The following is a 21,788-nucleotide window of genomic DNA, read 5'->3' as shown; positions in this document are numbered from 1 at the left end:
ACTAGACGAACTCCAAAGTTATACGTACCACCGGTCAAGATATCGTGAGTTAGAAGATATTCCATAATGTAAAAGTAGCAAAAAAAAAAATATATATATATATATATATATATATTTGCAGTTGAACCGGTCATTTGTTCGGAAACGGTTGGATAGATGGACAACTTGGCCAACACGTATCTCATCATTTTCAAGGACACTTTTTGGAGTAAAAAAGTTTGCCACGGGGATCCTGGCAGGGTTCCAGAGGGGGTCCAACTCAAAAGGTTCAAATAGCAAGAGAGGTTAAGTAGCACATCATTTGAAAGCTGTTGTGAAATGAAAGAACATGGAGCAAGTCTCGACTCTCTATGAGAACGAGAACCCTGTGCAAAATGGTAGCCGGTCAAAGTGTAAACAAAAACTTAATTGAAAAGTCCATAGTCACCTTAAATCCAAGATGGTCGCTTAAAATCTATGTCGAAAGGATAGGCACTCCAAACTACTGAAGCTAAGAAAACCAAATTTGGTATGAACGTTGATCAGTAAGCGCAGGTGACGAATGATACGAAATGTTCAAAAACGTGACATCTTGAGTTCAGAATGCCACACTATGTATCGAACGCATGTCCAGTTCAAACCATTAGAGCTGGAGAAGCGAAATGTGGTATTTAAGTTTATTGTCAATAGCACATATCCACGAAACTCAACGAAGTATCATCTGTAATCCAATATGGCTGCCAGCGTAAAAAATGAGTTTGTATAGAAATGGGCTATTTCGTGGAATATTGTGACCAAACCAACAAAGTTTGACGCAACTCGATGTACTCAAATGATTTACACGTTGGTTTGGTACTGCTCGCCAATCTTGTAAACGAATATTTTCTGTATGTTTGGTGTTGCTTGAAATATTGTAACCAAACTAAAGAATGGCATACAAATGTAACCATCACGAATACGTTACAATAGAGTCCCCAACCTGACTGGTGGCCATGGACTTTTCAATTAAGTTTTTGTTTACATTTTGACCCGCCACCATTTTGCACAGTTCTCGTAGAGAGTCGAGACTTGCTCCATCTTTTTCCATTCCACAACAGCTTTCAAACGACCTCCTGTGCTACTTAATTTCCCTTGCTATTTGAAACTTTTGAGTTGGGCCTCGTCTGGGACTTTGCAGGGGACCCTGGGCAGACTTTTTACCCCAAAAAGCGTTCCCTTGAAAATGATGGGATATGTGTTTGCCGAGTTTTCCATCTATCCAACAGTTTCCGAACAAATGACCCGGTTCAACTTCCAGCTAATTTTTATACATTAGCTTTTATACATTATAAAATATGTTCTAACTCACGATATTCCGCCCGGTGGCATGAATAACTTTGGGATTCGTCTAGTTACACTAACATATCAAATGCAAACACAATTGTCAGGGCTCGGATCTCGGCGGAACCAGTGCGTGCCCCTCCCTTGTCAGTTTATGCGTCACAGTAATCATAAATAGTCATGCTAATAGATATCGCAGTCTCAGTCTATGCATCACTCTAATCCTAAACAATTATTGTAATAGATGTTGCTGTGTCACTATGCGTCACTGATGATACTGATGCTAATAGATGTCGCTACCTGTGCTATCAGATATTAAAGTGTAGAGAGAATCTGCCGATTTGGAAACTATTGTGGAGATTTAATTGCAACTTCAAAATTGTTGTGATTCAATTTAATTATTTCAAATGGAACAAGAACCACAACCATATTTAGACTTTAGTACTAATATTTGTGTAACCGCATGTTTTCCCATCTAATAACTTCATTCGTCACCTACGCTTACTGATCAACATTCATACCAAATTTGGTTTTCTTAGCTTCAACAGTTTGGAGTGCCTATCCTTTCGACATAGGTTTTAAGCGGTTATCTTGGATTCAAGGTGACTATGGACTTTTCAATTAAGTTTCTGTTTATATTTTGATCCGCCACCATTTTGCACAGGGTTCTCATAGAGAGTAAAGACTTGCTCCATGTATTTGGTACAAATATGTGCTACTTGCTACAAAGCACACTCATTTTGTTCATGGATGCAAAACAAAAATAATATTTAATGTATTCTTTGGAGATTGCACCTATTTTGACGTATCACTCTTTCACAATATAGTGGGACGAAGGCTTGGACAGAATAACTAGTTGGAATGAATCAAGTCAAGGTTCCAAGAAAGTTGGATTCATAATTCAGATATTTCTGTAGTTGTTGCTTATGAAGAATTGTGTTTTTAAATAATTTAACATTTTATACTGAAACATTTCATTAACATTTCGTAGCCAATCTGTCTTCAGTATTCACATAGTAACGTTACTCCTACTTTGTTATACATACAGTTACGCAACTTACAAAGTGAAGGCAGTTTTTCGGTAAAAGGTTTAAGTGTAATTATGTTAAAGATGATGTCTCCTTCTTTAACGGAAATCTGAAACGGAAATTAACATGGTGTTAGTGAAAATGAGGAAAATGTCTGAAGAATATGGAACTGAAAGTGTTGAAATAATGAAAAGTAGTAATTGAAACGTTGGAAACTGTGTTAACTACAAAAAGATTTCAGAGCACAAAGAAGAAAATAAATAGTTTCAAGTGAAGATATGAGATACAAAAGTAAAGATATGAATAGCAAAATAAATTTGTAGAAAAAAAGAAATATGTTTCGCGGAGTGGCATTAAATAACACCAAAGAAATTTGTAAGAAACATTAAAACATTTTTTGTGGGTCGTAAAATTACTATTGAACTAAGGAAGTAGCTCATAGTAGCTTGTTTCGTTTGAACAACAGAGAAGTTAGGAAGAAGGGTGACCTACAGTACTATCAACGTGGGCCATGATCAGGGCTTGAATCTAGTATAATTATTGGATGCACAGACTATTGTGCAAATTTAACCCTCATAGTATAGTGCCGTACGAACAAAAAAAAAACAGACAGAGAGAGAGAGAGAGAAGAGAGAAAGCAAGAAAGAAAGAAAGAAAAAAAGAGCATATTTGTAGTAATTGCAAAAAGTAAACAATTGTTAGGAATTTCTTGGAAAGAAAAAGGAGTGATAGAGGGTATCATGGGAGGTAAAATAGTGAAAGAGATCACTGTAGTTGATGGATGATCTTAAAGAAGTTAAATATACTTCGAAACTGAGATTTCGCTGTGTCCCGTAGTTCGTGCAAGCTCTTGTAATATTTGTAAACAATTGACCTACCAAGGATGGCAGTATTATTGATGACTACCGATCCATCACCTGACTTTAGCAATACAGTGCCGATATTAAAGCGTGGACACAATCTCGATGACGTGTGGACTAGACGAATGAAAAGGCGGCTGTGAGGCGACGGTGACATGTGGTAAAAAGCTATGACGAAGTAGATACATTATAGCGCTATTAGGTGACAGACACATCTCGTTCTCTACTTTAACGAGGTATCAGCGCAATGGCCTTTTCATTTACTAACAATATTTAAAACGAAACTAGAAATGCTGCCTTCAAACGCCATAAATTATATCCCTTAGAATAACTCTAGATATTAACATATACTATACGCGAAATATTTTTTTTTCCAGCTACTGTAGAAAATGAAAGCATAGAAAATAATATTAGTGTATTATCTTTTAAATGTCTAACACAAACTGAAAAGCATGTGGGTATTACAAGAGAACATTATATTGTTATATTAAAAAATCTTTGTAGGTCACCTTAATTAGAACTAACGAAAATGTAATAATCTCAAACTTCATTTCAGTTGAATGTTCCGGATTTAACGCTCTTCTTCAGCTAGAGGGGCCGTGATGGCTCAGTGGTAGAGCGTTCACTTCTGGTGCGTGGATTTCCTGGTTCGATCCCAGCCCGTGCCAAGTGAACCTTATGGTGGACAAATACCGTGTGAGTGGGTTTTCTCGGGATTCTCCAGTTTCCTCCCACTTCATTCCTTCCACCATTTCAATCATTTCTCATCATCATCATGTCTCCTTCAATCTAGTCAGTATAATCGTAGGACGTAAAACTGAAAGATTTCATTTCATTTTTCTTCAGCTAGAGAACTACAAAAGACGCTGAGCTACATTTTAATGACATTCAAACTACGTGCTCTCCAATTGTTTTGTTGTAATTGCTTGATGAAGTTTAGCGTTCCTTTCCATCACCAAGGCTGCCGCTACACATGAGATGTGGATCTGTAGCTTATAAGATATAATCCGAACCACCGTAATGTGTTCAAATTTTAATCTTCTCCCACTGTTTTCAATCGCGAGGAAAGGATACTACTCGTCAGTGGTGAAGCGTGACATTTTTCTTGGGTCTATTTATGTAAAAAGATAAAAATTTAGTTTACATATACTGCTGTAGTTGAATTGAAGATAATGGCCTATTTATGTAACTGCTTTTATAACTTGTCTTTTCTATATGGAAACCTACGCACTGACCACAATTGATTGATTTATACTTACGTCCTTTGTCAGTAGACAGGCTATATAAGACAAGACTTACAGTTTAAAGTGGGATCTCGATGCTGTTGCACCGGGAATCGAACCCAGGAGTTCCTGTATCAAAGGCACGCGTAATAGTTACTCATGAGAGCATGTACTGACTACACATTAACCATCTAAAACTAAGTCATATATATGGTCTTAATCCTTAGAAATATCTAATATCAAGGAATTGATTTGAGATTAGCTTTAGAATTGACTACTTATGTTCGAAACAAGATCTTTTATTATAAGAATTCCCTATACCGAGAAGGTATTTGGGGAGCGCTTCAATTATACTTGACTCAACAACATATTTAACTGTGTATTCTTAGGTGAACACATACAGGAAGTGGAAATAAAAGATACAGTATACACAGTAAAATGTTTTCTTTTGTACTTAAAGATACAAAGAGAACACAAATTAAATGAAAGTTCTAGTTTTAAACTCCACAATTATGCCCTTTACACTAAAAGAGATGATTACTGAAGGTAAATGGTGATAAAAAATGGTGAAAGAAAAATTTGGAAGGAAACAGGAGAGCCCCGAGAAATTGCACGGACACATGATCTTCTCTACCACAAACTCATTTGATCTTCTGGAACCGAACCAAGGACCCATACCTCCAGAGATGAGGGCCTCACCACTGATTCACTTTGCTCCCTCAGAGAATACAATTTCTTAAATTCTACTGGAGATTATCTTCCAAGGAGAACTGAACATTAACTATGCATAGCAAATTATTTCATACCAAATTCATTAGGATAATCAAGGTAATAAAAGCAGTTTTATTTCGCTATCTGAACAAGTCTTGCCCTCTCATTTATGAAAGTGAAACATTCTAGAGAAACACATTGAAATGGATCTCAGCTCAGCTTGCAAGTACCAATTAAAATTCGTATGTACGTGCCGACTTAAAAATATATAGATATAATGTTAATTAATAGGATAAGTACAATATTAAGATCTCATATAACTTCATCACTGAAAATGATTTTAGCTATAAAAGAGCCAGAATATTAAGTTATCGAAAGTGTTTGCAACTTTCATAAAAAAAAAAAAAAAAAAAAAAAATATGAACGAAAACAATTTGATTACAATGACGTATGACACTTATTTAACTGGGCAATACATGTATATGTAGTAGAAGTAAACAATTAGAGCTTTTAATTAAACAAGACTTTAATCTACATTGTAACATTTTAATTAAGCACGATTTTAACCTACAGTGTAACATTTTAACCTACAGTGAAATATTTAACCAACAATGTAACATTTTAACCTCAGTATAACATGTTAATTAAGCGCGATTTTAACCCACAGTGTAACATTTTAACATCAGTGTAATATTTTAGTTATGCACGATTTTAACCTACAGTATAACATTTCAACCTACAGTAAAATATTTCAGCTTACAGTAACATTTTAATCTACAGTGTAACATTGAAATTTCAGTGTAATATTTTAATTAAGCACGACTTTAACCTACAGGGTAACATTAAGCACGATTTTTAACCCATAGTGCAATGTTTTAAAATTTTAACCTACAGCAATATTTTAGTCCACAGTGTAACATTTTAACCTGAGTGTAATGTTTTAATTAAGCATGATTTTAACCTACAGTTCAACATTTTAATTAAGCATGATTTTTAACTTATGTACAGCAGAAACAGATCAAAAGCTTAGGTAGAACAACTTGTTTGTTACAGAACAAAACGAAGTACTCTTCTGTACTGAACACTATACATATTTACAAATAAAAACTGTTTTATACAAACAAAAGTTAATTTGTCTTTCCCAAATGTTGTGTATCAATCTGCCATTAGAAAGTAAATTAAAATCTGTATATTTCTTCAGCTAGTCATTTTGGATCAAATTAAAAAAAAAAAAAAGAAATGTTTATTCTAAGTATTCGAGGACCGACCAGAAGGCATTTTTACACCAGAAATATTTACAATAGAAAATTGAGAGTAACTTTTGGGAAACGATATGGCTAGAAAATATACAATATACGATATTAAAAGTACAGACTCTGAATTCTGCCGCTGGGACTGAGGAAAACTTTGAGAAAATTGGTTACGATGGATGCATCGGAGTTTGAATAACTATTCATACACTTGCTCGATTAAATTTCATTTGATTAGACTAGAGGTGAGGTTTTTTTTTCTTTGTTTTAAAGGTCACGTTGACAATGACTATGTTCCAAAGGCCAAATTGGATATGACAACTTTGAATATCTAATATTTTGTAGTTCATTTATAATACAGTTATAAGATGTATCGTTACATTAATCATTTACATGACAATATATTGCATTTTAATAAATTATTATTTAGTATATGTAGCTCCAACGAGGAACTACATAGTTTATATGGTTTACCCAACATTGTTAGGATCGTCAAGTCTAGGAGGCTTAGGTGGGCGGGTCATGTAGCTAGAATGGAAGAAAGTAGAAACGCTTTCAAAGTCTTGACTGGAAGACCAATCGGAAAACGACCATTAGGAAGACCTAGGCGCAGATGGGAGGACAATATTAAGATGGATCTCGCAGAGATTGGAATACAAAGTAGAAACTGGATGCAGTTAGCTAAGGATAGAAGTCAGTGGAGAGCTTTTGTGAACGCGGCATTGACCCTCCGGGTTCCATAGGCCATAGAGTGAATGTGTGTGAGTGTGTGTGTGAGTATATTTCATATTTATTATAGCATTTTTCACAACAGGACCAGAAAAAACCACACTTTATGAGTCTGAAACCCGCAGGTTTTAAACCATTGGATTAAACTTATGAATATCACTTGTGATCATGAACAAAATAGAATGTTCTTGGATACACGCTTAAGTACGTAATGTTGACTGGAATTTAATGAAGGATATGATTCACTATATTTTGTTTAGCCATTTATAAATTGAATATTGTTTATTATGTAGATAAAATTTCATGTATTCTAAATACGAAATAAAAGGATACTATTCTAAGAGGCGAAAAGAGAGGGAATTCTAAATAAGCAGCTCTTTTCCCACTTATAACACAAGTTAAATCAATATTACATTTTAAAAACAAAAAAAGAAGAAAAAAGGAAAAGAAAACAAATGCTTTGTTAAAATAATTTTACAATATTAAAAGAAACAAAATTATCCAAAGATGGCACTGATACCAATCGATAGAACTTATTACGCTGACCAAAACGATGTGTGTGAAAGCACATCGTCATGCAGTTTTCGAGAAAATAAAGAAGAAAACAAATTTATTTGTATACTTAAAAAATGTTGATGAACGAGAACCATGCCATTTATTGATATGAAACTGACAAAGAAATGTATCTAGATGGAAGAAAATACTATTTTGCAGGACCTTAAACAAAGAGTTGAGAAAAAGACTCATAAAGTGCTTCGTGTGGAGTATTGTGTTGTATGGGTGAGAAACATGGACATTTCGCAAAAGTTATGAAAAACGACTGGAAGCTTTCGAAATGTAGGTGCGGAGAAGAATGGAGAGAATTAGCTGGGTCGAGCGTGAAACGGATGAGAGGGTGCTAGAAACTGTTGGAGAGAAAAGAAGAATTTTAGATATTATTAAGAAAAGTAGGAGAAACTGGTTGGAGCATTGGCTAAGAAGGAACGGTATCATGAGGGACATGTTAGAGGGTATGGTGGCAGGAAAGAGGTGGAAAGGGTGAAGGAGACTACAATTAATGTACGATATCAAAACTGAGAAATCGCACATGAAGATGAAGAGGTTAACGGAAGACGCATGGAAGCTTCTCAGTTGCAGCAAGTGACCTGCCAATAATGGCAGAATACCAATGATTATGATGATGATGATAAAGCTCTTTATTATGACATTAGTAAGGTGAAATACATGATGTGGTCAATGAGATTTAGCCTTAAATTTTCTGTAATTTATATTGTCTCAAGACAAAAATCATCAATTGATACACCACATGATGCTAAACAAGAGAACATGCTTTGTGGGTAAACAAATCTCATGCGTAGTTTTTGAGAAAGTCAAAAAATTTCCAAACTTTCGTGCCGCTTAAAAAATGTATATTATTCATTACAAATAATAATTTACGGTTTATTTTTTAAATTTTGCCGAAAGAAATGGTTATTTATTTATATACTGTACGTCTAGCAGAATACACTGTTAACTAGCAGATTGTAGATACTGTTATTTGTCTTTTCCTTACAGTAACATGCGTACTTTTAACGCAAATGCTACTTGTAATAAGAAATATTAATTTTGTAAGTGTATAAAATACTATCTACTATAATCCAAACATGTTATCAAGTGTATTTAAATATATTCTTCTTCAGGAGTAAAAATGGATCTGAAAAGGTTAGGGGGACGGTCGGAAGCGGCATGAAGTCACGCCGTCTCCCTGGCTACCTTTGTCCACGTAATTATTATTATTTTTTTTTAGGAACTGGGGGGACGCCGTACATATATTTGGAGGTGGAAGGACGACGTCCCCCACGTTCCCCCTCGCTTTTACCCATGTTCTTCTTCTTAATTAGATAAAAAGATTAATTCCTTCTGAAAACCACTTATCCAGGCAAACTCTCTTTGTACTTTTCACTAACAAGTACAGATATTTTGACAGCTGGTAAAAGGATGTTATTTTAAAAAGGGATGCTATGTTACTTCTTAATAAATTTTGTCGATAGCTAGTCTACGAGCAGTTATGTATCGTTTCTAAAAAGAGACGATTCGCTTAAGAGAAGTTCTGCGTTTATGATGAAAACTTACGCACTAAATAGGTTTTACGGTTTAGATATTATCTGGTAGAGGTCGCGTAAACTAACATTGACAACCAGGAACTAAAGACTATTATTCGTCTTTAATACGTATTAACTGAAATGCCCGTTCTTCGCTCAGAAAGAATAATGTTTATGGAAAGTATTAGAACCCCTTTCCTTATAAGTATTTTAACGAAATATTATCCCTGTTGCGTAAGCAACCAACACTGTTTTAAGTCACGAAATGTTGCCTAATATGTTAGGGGCTATTGTAAACATTTAAACTTCCTTCGCACCTCCTCAAGGTATGTTTGTGTGTCTTATCCCATAGTATTTTTTATTTGTTTGTTTATCTCTTTATTGAGATCTGTTTTAATAAACTAGTGTCATTTGTGTACCAAGTTTGCATCAAATTATTCCTGGTGTTCCAGAGTTATGCTGGGACATAGGTACATTTTTATATACGAAGTTGTTTAGGAAGCTAATATCCTCCATATGGCAGTCGCCATTAAAGACTTATAAAAATAACTTGTATAACTGGTTATTTTGAACTTTATTTTATTCCACAGAAAACTTCATTGAATACACAGAAACTATTATAATCTTTATCATGTTATTTTAGTCATTTTAAAGGTGTTTATTCCCTATCACTTAATTTTGTATCTTTCTATTGATTACTATTCCTCATAATTGATCTTATATAGATGATCGTGCTGGCTATTTAAAGGAAAATGTTGATACGGTGATTTAAAACACAATACTGAAAAATGGAATAAGGTTGTAGGGTCCGAAAAACAAACTCTAAACATTCTTAATTTAAAACAAACTGAGTTATTCACTTAATTTCAGTAGTATGTGGTACATCCAGGAGTGATATATCCAGAATCAAAAAATGAAATGAAATTAAATATTTCAGTTTTACGTCCCACGGTTATGCCGGCTAGGCTGAAGGAGACTGTGATTATGAGAAATGAATGAAATGGTGAAATGAAGAAAGTGCGAGGAAACGGGAGAACCCCAAGAAAACCCATGTACACGATGTTTGTCCACTACAAAGTTCAATTGGCGCGAGCTGGGATCGAACCAACGACCCCATGCACCAGAGGTGAAAGCTCTATTACCACTGGGCGACCGCGGCCCCCATATCCAGAATCAATACGAATGTGATAAAAACCATTCGAGAGTTATTTTGAAAAATGTTGTATGTTATATGATTTATTTACAGTAAACTCACAATAACATGCATAAGTAAACAATTAAAACTTCAGTATTCGTAACTCTATATTAGGTGAAGAAGAAGTTGCATTTTGTGTTTATATATATTTGTTAATCTAGCATTGCGACAGATTGCCACTGTAAACCTAGAAACAAAACAAACTGTATTAGGAACTTCAATTCCATTAAATAATTATTAATGAGTTAAATTTGTTTTAAAAATCATAGTGCGATATGAATACTCGAAGTAATTCAATATCAACGGATAAAATTATTTATTTTAAATATTTATATTGATATTTTCTCTTGTATGGATACAAGATTGGGTATGAAATTTAACAGACAATATCAAACTTAATTAAACATATATTTAACAGTTAAATTTGGAGAACCGTTTATGTTTAGCCACTGAGTAAATGTTTAGTATTTTTAATTTATATCTTACTGTGTAAATGTTTTATGAAAGAATATATGTATGTTTTTTTTTAAATTGGCTAGTTGTAACAACTAAAAATACTTCGCACTATTATATTATATATTCATTGAATTACATACCTAAAACGTTATTAGGTTCTGGCATCGAGACACCAAATGACCATGGTAAAACATAACTACATTACTACGCTCCAGCGCGCTACAGGTCGATGAACAGGTGGTACGATTGCATTGATTCAAGTGAACGTATGAATTTCCAAGAATTTTCCAGTATCGAACATTTAATACAAGTTTTCCATTAGAAAAAAAAAATAATAAACGCCGCACATTTGTTCAACTCTTTCCAAGAAAAAGCTCATATATATTCTTCTTCTAATAGGATTTTTTTTTATCGAAAATAAAATCACACGCATTACTACATATTTTTGTTTCGCAACATCACCACTCAAAACATTGACATATTATACTTCTTTTCTTCAAAAATGAGCGACTTACCTGTATCAAAAATAGATTATAAAGAAGTCTGTAGTTAAAGTCTATCTTAAAACGAAAATGTGTTGAATGTTTTCCTTTTGGACGATGTTCAGGAGGCCATGGTGGACACCGAAGATGCTATCCCTCGCTGCTTAGTCCACTCACAAGATGGCCGACCGCCTCGAACCTGGAAAATCGATATTTTAAGTTGAGCAGGCGCGACCAATGCTCTTTGGAAAAGGGGTTCATATACACACACACATTTACACATACATTCAGAGCAAAAATACTCTACACTGCTGCCCCCACAATCTCTCTCTCTGTCTCTCACTGAAAGGGGGTTATTTTGGAAGAACAATTCTGATTGGCTGACGTAGTATCGGTGAAATATCAACAGTTAACCAATGGCATATGGTGTTATAAAAAAGAGCTGTACGAATCGATATTGGCTGAGAAAAAAATATTAAAATAAAAATAAGAATGAAAATGTTGGAGGGAGAATTAATGTCAAGATTGGGTCAGTTGGACGTAAGCCAAAAAAATGTTCACAGGGTCAAACATGAGATTAGGATATACATGTATATTTTAATTTTTTTGTGCAAGTGCATGTTAAGGTAGAAGTTTGGAAGGAAGACATGTAAAAGGTTGGTGAATTGGAGCAAAAACATCAATGGATTCATTCTGAAATACAGAAAAGCATTTTACTTTCTATTCTCAGCTCAAAGAGAATATACGTGACCGTAGCAAAAAGCAGAAAGAAATATTGTGTTGAGCGTGTAGGCGGAAGAAGGGCATAATCACTTTGTGAAGATGGGAATTATGTCTTTTGCAGTTATAACTGTGTGAGAAAAACGTGCAACAGATGAAAAAGAAAAAAAAACTTAATAATAACAAAGGATATAACAATTGAAAGAAACTGAGAGCGAGAGAATAAGCCAAATATAATTAACTCAAATTAATAAGAATGTTCTTTTATTACCATTTCTTACTCCAAAGACTTGGATTTGAACCCCGGAGTAAGAAGTTGTTTTCGTTTATTTTCTTGCGATGCGTTATTTACAATTATAATTAAAAAAAAAAAAAAAACATTTATTTCCACAGTTCTGAAGTTAAAGAGGATGTTCAGAAAAGAGATCCCAAAAACTTTGAGGAATGAATCATCACACGAAAACATGAACATAAATTTAGAGGAGAGACCGCGATGGCTCTGTGGTAGAGCGTTTACCTCTGTTGCATGGGGTCCTTGGTTCGATCCCAGTTCGTACCAAGTAACTTTGTGGTGGACTATGTGTGGGTTTCCTCGGGGTATTCCCGTTTCCTTCCACTTTCTTCTTTCCACTATTTCATTCATATCTCATCATCACCGTCTCCTTTAGAATAGCCGGCATAATCAAGGGACATAAAACTCAAAGATTTCATTTCATTTTTCACAAATTTAGAGAGATCAAGATTGGTGCACTCATTTTGGAGTTGTAATACGTTGAAAATTGGTACGAAGCATAAAATAAAGGGTCATAACGTCTGAAGGTTGGGTAACATGAATTATTTTGAGCCTAGTTTCAATTAATGTACCAGTAGATTTGGAAAGTGTGCAAGCTTTCAGTCTTTGATTTATTATTATTATTATTATTGTTATTTCTTGAAGACCTCATAAATTTCCCTCTATACTTTTAGGCTAACCCTGTTGCCCTGTTCCACGTCTACTGCTGTAAAATGGAGTCTAGGCTCAAAATAACTACTTTGTTCCTTTACCCGACTTTTATATCCGGTATCTCGTTCGAGATGTAAACCTTTATTAGGGTGTGTTAAAGTCACAGTGATGCCAAGCTGTGTTTTTTCTCTTGTTCTCCAAAAATTACTTTCGAAAGAAATACTGTAATAAATGAAGAAACAAAATAAATGCCGAAACAAATTGACGTATGTAGATCTGGTTTCCGTCTTTCTTTCTGAAGCACTTACACTATTACAGCATTTTATCGTTGCTACCAATTTTACGCGTTTTATTGTTTCTTAATAACGCATTTATGCACCCTTAAGTGTACAACTCTTAATTCATGTTTTGTGAGGTTTTATTTCCAAATAATAATAAAAAAAATCATCTTGGTTTCAAATACCCTGTATATTCATAATACAATGCATCAGCAATAATTTTAAGCCACATTCTGTAAAAACGATCAAATCTCGTACATTACTAGATATCTTAACACGCTATACTCCGTTTCTGTATGAGAAATTTCATTTTATTAAGAAGCTGAGATGCTTGTAATTACTTGTACATATCACACAGTTGCAATGTTTAGTAGTCTTAGGCACCCGATGTAAGGGGGCGAAAAATTCGGGAGAAAAAAAGATAGGAAAAATTGTTTGGAATATATGTATGGGGGCGCCGTCGTATACTCTCGCCCCGGGCGCTGATTTTCCATGGCACGGCCCTGGTAGACTATAAACGACACCTCGAGAAGAAGTGTCTACAATTGGATGATCTAATTGTGAATTACTTCGTTGCATTGCACTAAACTGTGAAAACTCGAAGTCATTATTCCATTAAGTTTCTCAACTCGAAATTGAATATGTCATATTTCGGTCAGTCTTTGGAAGGAATAATTATTAATTTTAGTAACAATCAGGCAAATCTCCATCAGTACACAACTTAATTTCACTTGGAAACTGTTGTTTTCAAAGGATCGATATGAAACTTATCCAAGTTTCATGAAAATCTCAAATGTTCAAACTTTGGAAAAATATTAGGATTTCTCGGCATCCTCTTCGAAGCAGAGAAATAATGATGATTGAAACAAATTTTCTGATCACACATCACTAGGGCTCCCAGATTTCCAGACTAAAAAACCAGGATATTCCTTGAAAATTTGTAATATACAGTCTTGTATTTGTTTTCTTAGTGCTAAACGTTAGTGACAGAGAGTAGATTATTCCTACCATAATAACGCAATAATAGAGCTTTGAACAATTTTGAGGGTAAAGATGATGGAAATCCGGGATATCTGGAAGTCCTGCACATCACGCAACTAAACAAATGGTGTCAGTGTAGCTATTATTCTTTGAAAGCTCAAAGGATATAATGTCAGGAAGTAATCTGTCCATCTAATAGGAATATTATATAACAAAATATATCGAAATACAAATATGTGTAAATTAAATGCTTTGGACCTTATGCAGGATCGTTCTTGCGAGTAATTAGTGACATACTAAAGAGTTTGACTAACATATGTTTCCTGCAGTAGTCAGGCCTTTAGTATGACGCTAATCATATGTCAAAACGACTCTGAGTAAGTCTAGAAAAAGGCAGGTGCGATTCATGGAAAGGGAAATAAGAGAAAAAACATTCTGTCAAAACTTCTCTTAGTTAAGTAGTAGTAGTAGTCATTCAAATGATGACTGGAATAGCTTATTGAAAAAGCTACCAAAAGTGTCTAAATAGTGTTTCCATACAAAACTATGAACCAGTAACAATATACCTAGAGAAGTTTTCTTCCTACCATATGGTTACTATTAATCTATTTAACGAAGTTTAAGAAACGAACGCGAGATGATTTACATTGGAATCACTAATAAACAATCATAACAGCAACAACAGAAAGAAAAAAGAAGTCGCCCAGGGTTTATATTTAAAATATGCCATCTCAACGTTTGTCTGCTGAAACTGGGGAAAACCTAGAAAAGCTCAGTATTGCCGGTCGGATTCAAAGTCGGAGCATCTTTCGAACCAGATATCTTCTCTTTTGGTCTAGTCGCTAGCGCGCACGTCTTAGATGCACATGGTCGCGGAATTGATTACAGATGAGAGAGAGCATTGAGCTCATTACGTGGTTCAGATTCCACCTTAAATCGTGTACCACGTTTACGTCCAGTACCCAAAAGGGACTCTAAACTCAAATAAACAAACAAACAGAACATTACGACTCAAAGCAAGAATGTTAATCACTAGCATACGCGGGAAAATATTTGCAGATCCAAAGGGAGGAATATGGAAATTGCTTTTCCTGCAAATTCTGTAGGTGCGAAGTAATTCAATTCTTGAAACGTTAAATTCTATTTCTATCTTTCCTTCCTCAGTATTTCTCTCTAAATCCATAAATAAAAGACATTTTAGTTGACAGCCCATTCATAAAACTGAGGAAAAGCAGTGAAATATGTAAGGCATTCTCCGTAAGTTCCAATATAACTTTTCTTACTTAAAAAAAAAAAAAAAAAAAAACTCTACAAACTTCGTACAATCCGACGAGAAAACACCGCAGTAGTTAAGAGAATATAACTGTATTCCTCCAGGCTTTTGTGGTTCAAACCCTCGAGTAATAAACGGAAAACACGTTTCATCAATCAAGTAATTAAGTTTACTCTAAACAGGAATATGTAAAAAGTATAATTTTTCTCATGGATGTTTTAACGCATTGTCATAGGCGTGATGAAACATTACATGAATATATTCTTTATCTAATACAAATAGGTACTCGAATCACAAACACGTTGTGATGTAGTTCGAAGCAGTTCGTGCTTTTAAAAGTTTCGCAAATGATTTTTTTCTGTTGAGTCCTGTGTTTCAATTGCTTTTCATGAGAAAAGTTTCATTGATTAAATATTTTTCATTTTTATACAGGGTGACAATTAATTAATGACTACATTTACATTTCAAGTTTTGTGGTACTAATTGTTTCTTTTTTTAGGTTAAGATAAAGACCAACATTTGTAAAATTTAGTGGTGTAACATGGAAAGGTGGAGTATAGAAGAGCAAGCAACATTATTCATGTCAGTTACCAGTGCTCAAAGAAGGTTTCACGCTATGTTTGCTGTGCGTGCAGCTCCTCCTTGGAAATCGATTCTGCGATATGTGGAATCCCATAGAAACAGAGGCAGTGTAATGAATGCTGAACGTACGGATAGGCGTAGATCTGTACGCAATGAGGATACCGTTGAAAGGGTGAGAGAAACTTGTGTTATTGTAACTATTAATAGCGATCGTTACAGACAACGTTCCAATGTTAGGGGCATGTTCTTTCAGCAAGACAGTGTAACAAGTCACACAGGTCTTGAAACAACCAATTACTGCAACAAACCCCATTTACCAATCACATGCTTTCTCGCTTTGGTGACACTGAATGGCCTCCCCGTTCCCCAGACTTTAATCGGTTCGGATTTTTTTTACATGGAGCTATTTAAAGTGTAAAATTTATGTCAATAAACCAAACAACGTAGAGGATTTGAAAGCTACCATAAGAAATAAATTCACTTGATACTTCATTCATTAAACACTTGCAAAGGATATGTATGACGTAAATGACGATTCAAGGAAGAACACCTGAAGTCTGTACTTTTGAAAACATAGGTAACGCTTGTTAATGTCCAGTATTCTCATGTATCATTCTACTTACTACTTTAATACTGTAGCTGAAAGTTTCACACGAATTAAATTATACTAAATATAAATGTGGTCATTAATTAACTGTCATATATAAAAGAAAAGGAAACCTAAATCTATCACACAATTTAAGATTTATGGAACATTTTGCTATTAGCATAGTCAGAACTTATTATTATTATTGTTGTTGTTATGGAAAAGCCATGATTGATACAGAAAACATTTTGAACGTCTCTGGTAGCAAAATCTGTATTATTATAATCAAAATTAATGTTGATTTGTCTTTTGTTAGGGTTAAGGCTATTTATGTCTCTTATAATGTATAGTTCGTTACTCAAACTTAGCTTTTCACTTATATTATCAACAAGTATAAAGTAGAATTTTTCTCATTTTTTCCTGTACTTAATGTTCAGAACAGCTTCTGACTACAGATACTGCATCCAATAATTAATAACCATGAAATCTCGACACTCATACCAACTATACTTGTCATACCTTATTCTTCAATACACCCTCCTTGTTAGCCACTCTATAATCACTTAGTATTCCCAGAAGAACAGCTAACCTAAACGCTGAAAACAATTCCCACAATTTCACCCACCTTTGACTCAATTCTTCAAACTAAGACCGATCATACAACCACAAATACATTACAAATATTCGTATAGTTACGCTATTCAAGTGTCTTTTTTTTAATTAACATTTTGTCCGATAAACACTTAAATAACACCTTGTCGAAAATACATTAACTACAACCGATATAACCCCAACATATTTATGATACTGTTTTAGTGATATTTAACTTCAGTGAAAGACAGTGTCATAGAGACGCGTAAACTTTACTGAACTAGTATTGGTAATAGAAAGAATGATGAAGGTAAATTTTTACTATTGAGAATAGAATTTTAATAAAATACGTTCTTGTCCCTCACTGAGCTATGAAAAAATCCGCAGAGAGAAAGGGATGGAATTCCTATGCCTATGTTCCAATGTAGTTTGTTGCAGTGCAAATTAGGATGTTGGGTGATAGTCCACTATCCTGGTGTTCCGATACAATACAACTGCTGGTGGCGGCAGGTTTTTCTTCTCTTTTTGTTTCTTAAATAGGGTAAGCACACTTTGAATATCTGTCCGATGGAACATGGTCAGCCTTCTTGATCACGATTCAAGGTAAATTTCTTGTTGCACTTTGGCTGCCGTGTTGGGCCGATGGGCCCAACAGTGAACTTTCCTACTGCGCCGCGTTTGTCCGATGGAACCAACATTGTAATACTGTATTGAGTTTATGACTCTATTCCCAGCCGTTGGCTCACAACTAAAGCTTCTTAATCGTGCTGTCGGACCAATACGGCGCACGAAAGTATACCGGAATTAATGGCCTGTGAAAAAGTTTTTTTGTTTACTAACTTTATGGGAGGAGGATTATAGGAACCAGTGAATATTTCAGTGAGAGTTACATAATATTGCATCAATGGCGCCTGGGGCCCAACCAGCTAATTTTGGCCGGCAGTTAACGTGTTAAAAGAAATGCTATCGAAATAAAAGGAAGTTAGAAGGACAAAATATTCCAGTATCTGAGATGAATCAAGTCGGAAAAATGAACAACAGTAAACTTAAACACACAGCCACTATGTTATATGGTAATTTGTTACATATCAGTTGCAATTAGCTCCTCAGATGTAAAAAGAGCTCAACAATCACAAAATACTGCGCCTAGCAAGAATTTATCGCTTAAAGGATGGCACGTGTAATGACAATTAAATGACAAAAAAAAAAAAAAAAAAATCGAAGATTAAAAAAAGGAAAGTCGCGATCACGTGTTAAGACCTTTACATAAGCACTTAAAAAGAAAGAAAAAAAATGAGGAAAAGAATGTAATTGTGGTTGTTGAACTAATACGATGCACATGATTTTGTCAGCTGTTAATGAGAACGTCCTCCCTTCACAATTTCTTTATCATGAACCATATAGTCTTACTTCTGATTTACGTAAAGTCCTTTGTAACAGTTATATTTATCGAATAAAAGATAATTGTTAAATGGATGGAACTTATTTCCCTGTGTAAATATCGTGAACAATCACATTCCAAGAACATTTTGTTTATGTTTTTAATGCATTATTTTCTTATACTTTATTTATCGAATAATCATCCCTACATCAACTTACACAATTGAATCCTGCATAGTAAGGTTATTTTATGTTTTACAGGACATTTTTCATAAAAACACTGTTTATTATTATGGTGTAGTGTTTCCTATGCTTTTTACGTAATTATACTATTATGTTAAACATTCTCAAAAAAAAAAAAAAAAAAAAAAAAAGGAATTGCCATTAACATTGATTATTTCAGGGCTGTCCGCAGGGAGGGATTTCACCTCCGGAGCCATATCTCCGATTATAATAAGTGAAAATTACCAGAATTTTTGCAGAATTACTTTTCATCCCCAATGTATTCAAAATACCTCCCTCCCGGAGGAAATCATAAAATTACCACTGAGTAGCTTACTAACACTGCAATGAAGAGTAAACTGTTAATAGTAATTACAACGTAAATATGTTTGTGTTTTGCAAATTAAACAAATAGCATAGGGTTTTCAAAAAATGACATTTAACATACAATGCAGGTGCATTTTACAGGAAAGTCCACATTATTATTATTATTATTATTATTATTATTATTATTATTATTATTATTATTATTATTATTATTATTATTATGCTTGGTACACTAAAGATTTCAGTTGATATATGTATTAAATGAAATGTTTAGTTTAACATCATGTAGGTATGTCCTTGAATGCAAAAGGGAATACAATACAATCATGGACAAATAGTTGATGGAATAAAAATAGCAGAAGGGATCGAGACAATCCTGGAAAATAAACAAGAAACAATGTTATTCTTCCAAAACTCAATAGTCTGGAATCGAACAACGAACTTTTTTTTGCGTCAAAGCTAGCCACTATTACTGACAAAACGTGCCTCCCAAAACTTGTTCATAAAAAAAATCTTCTGACAATAATCTCGAATAAAGAAATTATTTAGTACTTTACATAAGGAAGTTATAAGTTAGTAGTAAGTGCAAACAAGAATAAGTTTGCAGTGATAAAAAGAAAAACTGCACTTCCTTTTGAACCACGGAACAAACATTTCCTACATAGGATACGAAAATGACTATCATTGTCGTTTACTATTTAAAGGTATCTCCAGTTAGAATTCGAAAAGTGAAAGAAGAATTTTATTGTGTAAAATACTCAATAACTAATCCATCTATCTATTAAAATTAGCAATTAAAAGCGCCTAAGCTCCAACCTATAACTTTAGCTTTCAAATCTTTCATTTATGGTTATGTGTGATTTTACGTTTAACAGAGACAAACATTTTAAGTATTTGTACTTTAAATAGTCTAAATTAGTTAACTATATCTTTTGCATAAAGTTTATGATATAAAATTATTGTTCAAAGCCTTTGTATTTTAATAAGCCTTCTCTAAAATCAATGTACGTGAGTTGTGCTTCCATCTTCCGAGTTCTTTTAAACTATGTTTATATATTTGTGGCCAATCCTTTCGATAATGAGATCTCGGACACTACAGGCTCTAGAAAGATGACGTTTTCACTGATCGATTGGAAATTTTGCGTAGATTGTCCAGTTCTAATTGAATATTTTTTTTAAAAAAAAACATGGCCATTATTTTTTATTACATTTTTTAGGGTACGCTGGAAGCGTTGAAATTTAAAAAAAACTAAAGCATCATATCCTATGCGTTATACATTCCAACACCAAAATGTTGTATATTGGGGTTGTATATGTCTCAGGCGTTTGTTCCACGGCCAAATAATAGTGAAAAAGGAAGGATAACCATTTCTCGAATCTTAAGATAAATCTTTATTTTCTGAGTGTTTTGCTTAATGAACACCGTATATAACTGACATTATAATTAATTGTATATGTAATGTATTTGCTTATTACATACTGCATACAAGAAGAAAGGAAATACTTGTCATACATGAATTAGAAACTCCAACCGGAAGTAGGCTCAAATCTTGCAAACGGTGCGAGATATTGAAAAAAATAATCGAAAACATCTCCCCTTTATGGTACCCCTTGTTGATTTTTTTTAAAAAATCAAGACGTCTTTCACTTGTGTCTGTAAAAGGACATGTACATCTGTTGTGAGGAATGAGAAGGAGATTATTGCTCATATGCGAATGGTGCGCTGTGTACAGAGCGCAGGTTCAGGTAGTAGTTAAAAGGAAAATGAAAGATTTCAGTTTTATTTAACACGCTTACGCCGGGAAGCCTAAAGGAGACTGTGATGAGAGTGATTAAAATAATGAAATGAATAAGGTGGGAGGAAATGAGAGATTTCCAAGAAAACTTCACGCACAGGGTGTTAGTCCACCTTGAAGCCCACTTGGTGCTAGCTGGGATCAAATCAGGGAATCCACGTAGCGGAAGAGTACGCTTTACTACTAAGCTATCGCGAGCTCTACTGAAAGGAAAGAAAAACGTATTACTATCTTTATACAAGGCGTTAATGAACTATAACGACAAACTATAAAAGGTAATTCCTCACATTAAAATAAAACTTCACATTGTCCAGTAGAAAATTGCATATGATGCTATATAAATTATCTAAATTTCGTCGCTGCAATAGCTTTTTCTTCGACTGATTTCCTTGTATTTGAGTAACTGCAACAGTTTGTAATATACGTACACACATACCAATTCATATATGGTTCTGGAATTGATTCAACGTCTCAAATCTACCCATGCTACTCTACGAAAACCGGAACAGTCTCTGGTTTCATTGTTTGCTCGCCATTGAACAAAAACGGTAATAGCCCTAAATAGTGAGAGATTTTCTTGGAATAGATTCAGGGTGTCAAGTACAGCTACTATCGCTATTCATATTACTCTAAATTACTTCTTCTGGTTTTACATCTAAATTATATATATATATATATATATATATATATATATATATATATATATATATATATATATATATATATATATATATATATAGCGACAGCTGCTTTTAAAAAAATTTCTTCATCTATTCAGTGTCTCAAGAAAAAAAA

General features: G+C 34.0%; 1 protein-coding gene across 4 annotated transcripts in view; it reads right to left on the bottom strand.

Annotated features, from left to right (window-relative positions):
- LOC145686136 (synaptotagmin 1-like) overlaps window positions 1-21,788 on the bottom strand; it is a 473,180-nt gene that overhangs the window by 162,475 nt on the left and 288,917 nt on the right. For all 4 annotated transcript variants that reach the window (XR_014131519.1, XM_081759121.1, XM_081759123.1 and 1 more), the window contains exon 3: window positions 11,348-11,513. The gene's annotated coding sequence lies outside the window, so the exon portion shown is untranslated. The remainder of the gene's footprint in view (window positions 1-11,347; window positions 11,514-21,788) is intronic.

The sequence above is a fragment of the Thermobia domestica genome, chromosome 5, assembly GCF_964235325.1.
Source record: "Thermobia domestica chromosome 5, izTheDome1.hap1.1, whole genome shotgun sequence".
In the NCBI taxonomy this organism is placed as follows: domain Eukaryota; kingdom Metazoa; phylum Arthropoda; class Insecta; order Zygentoma; family Lepismatidae; genus Thermobia; species Thermobia domestica.
Note: the sequence above shows the minus strand (reverse complement) of the source record. Positions and strands in the feature narration are given on the sequence as shown.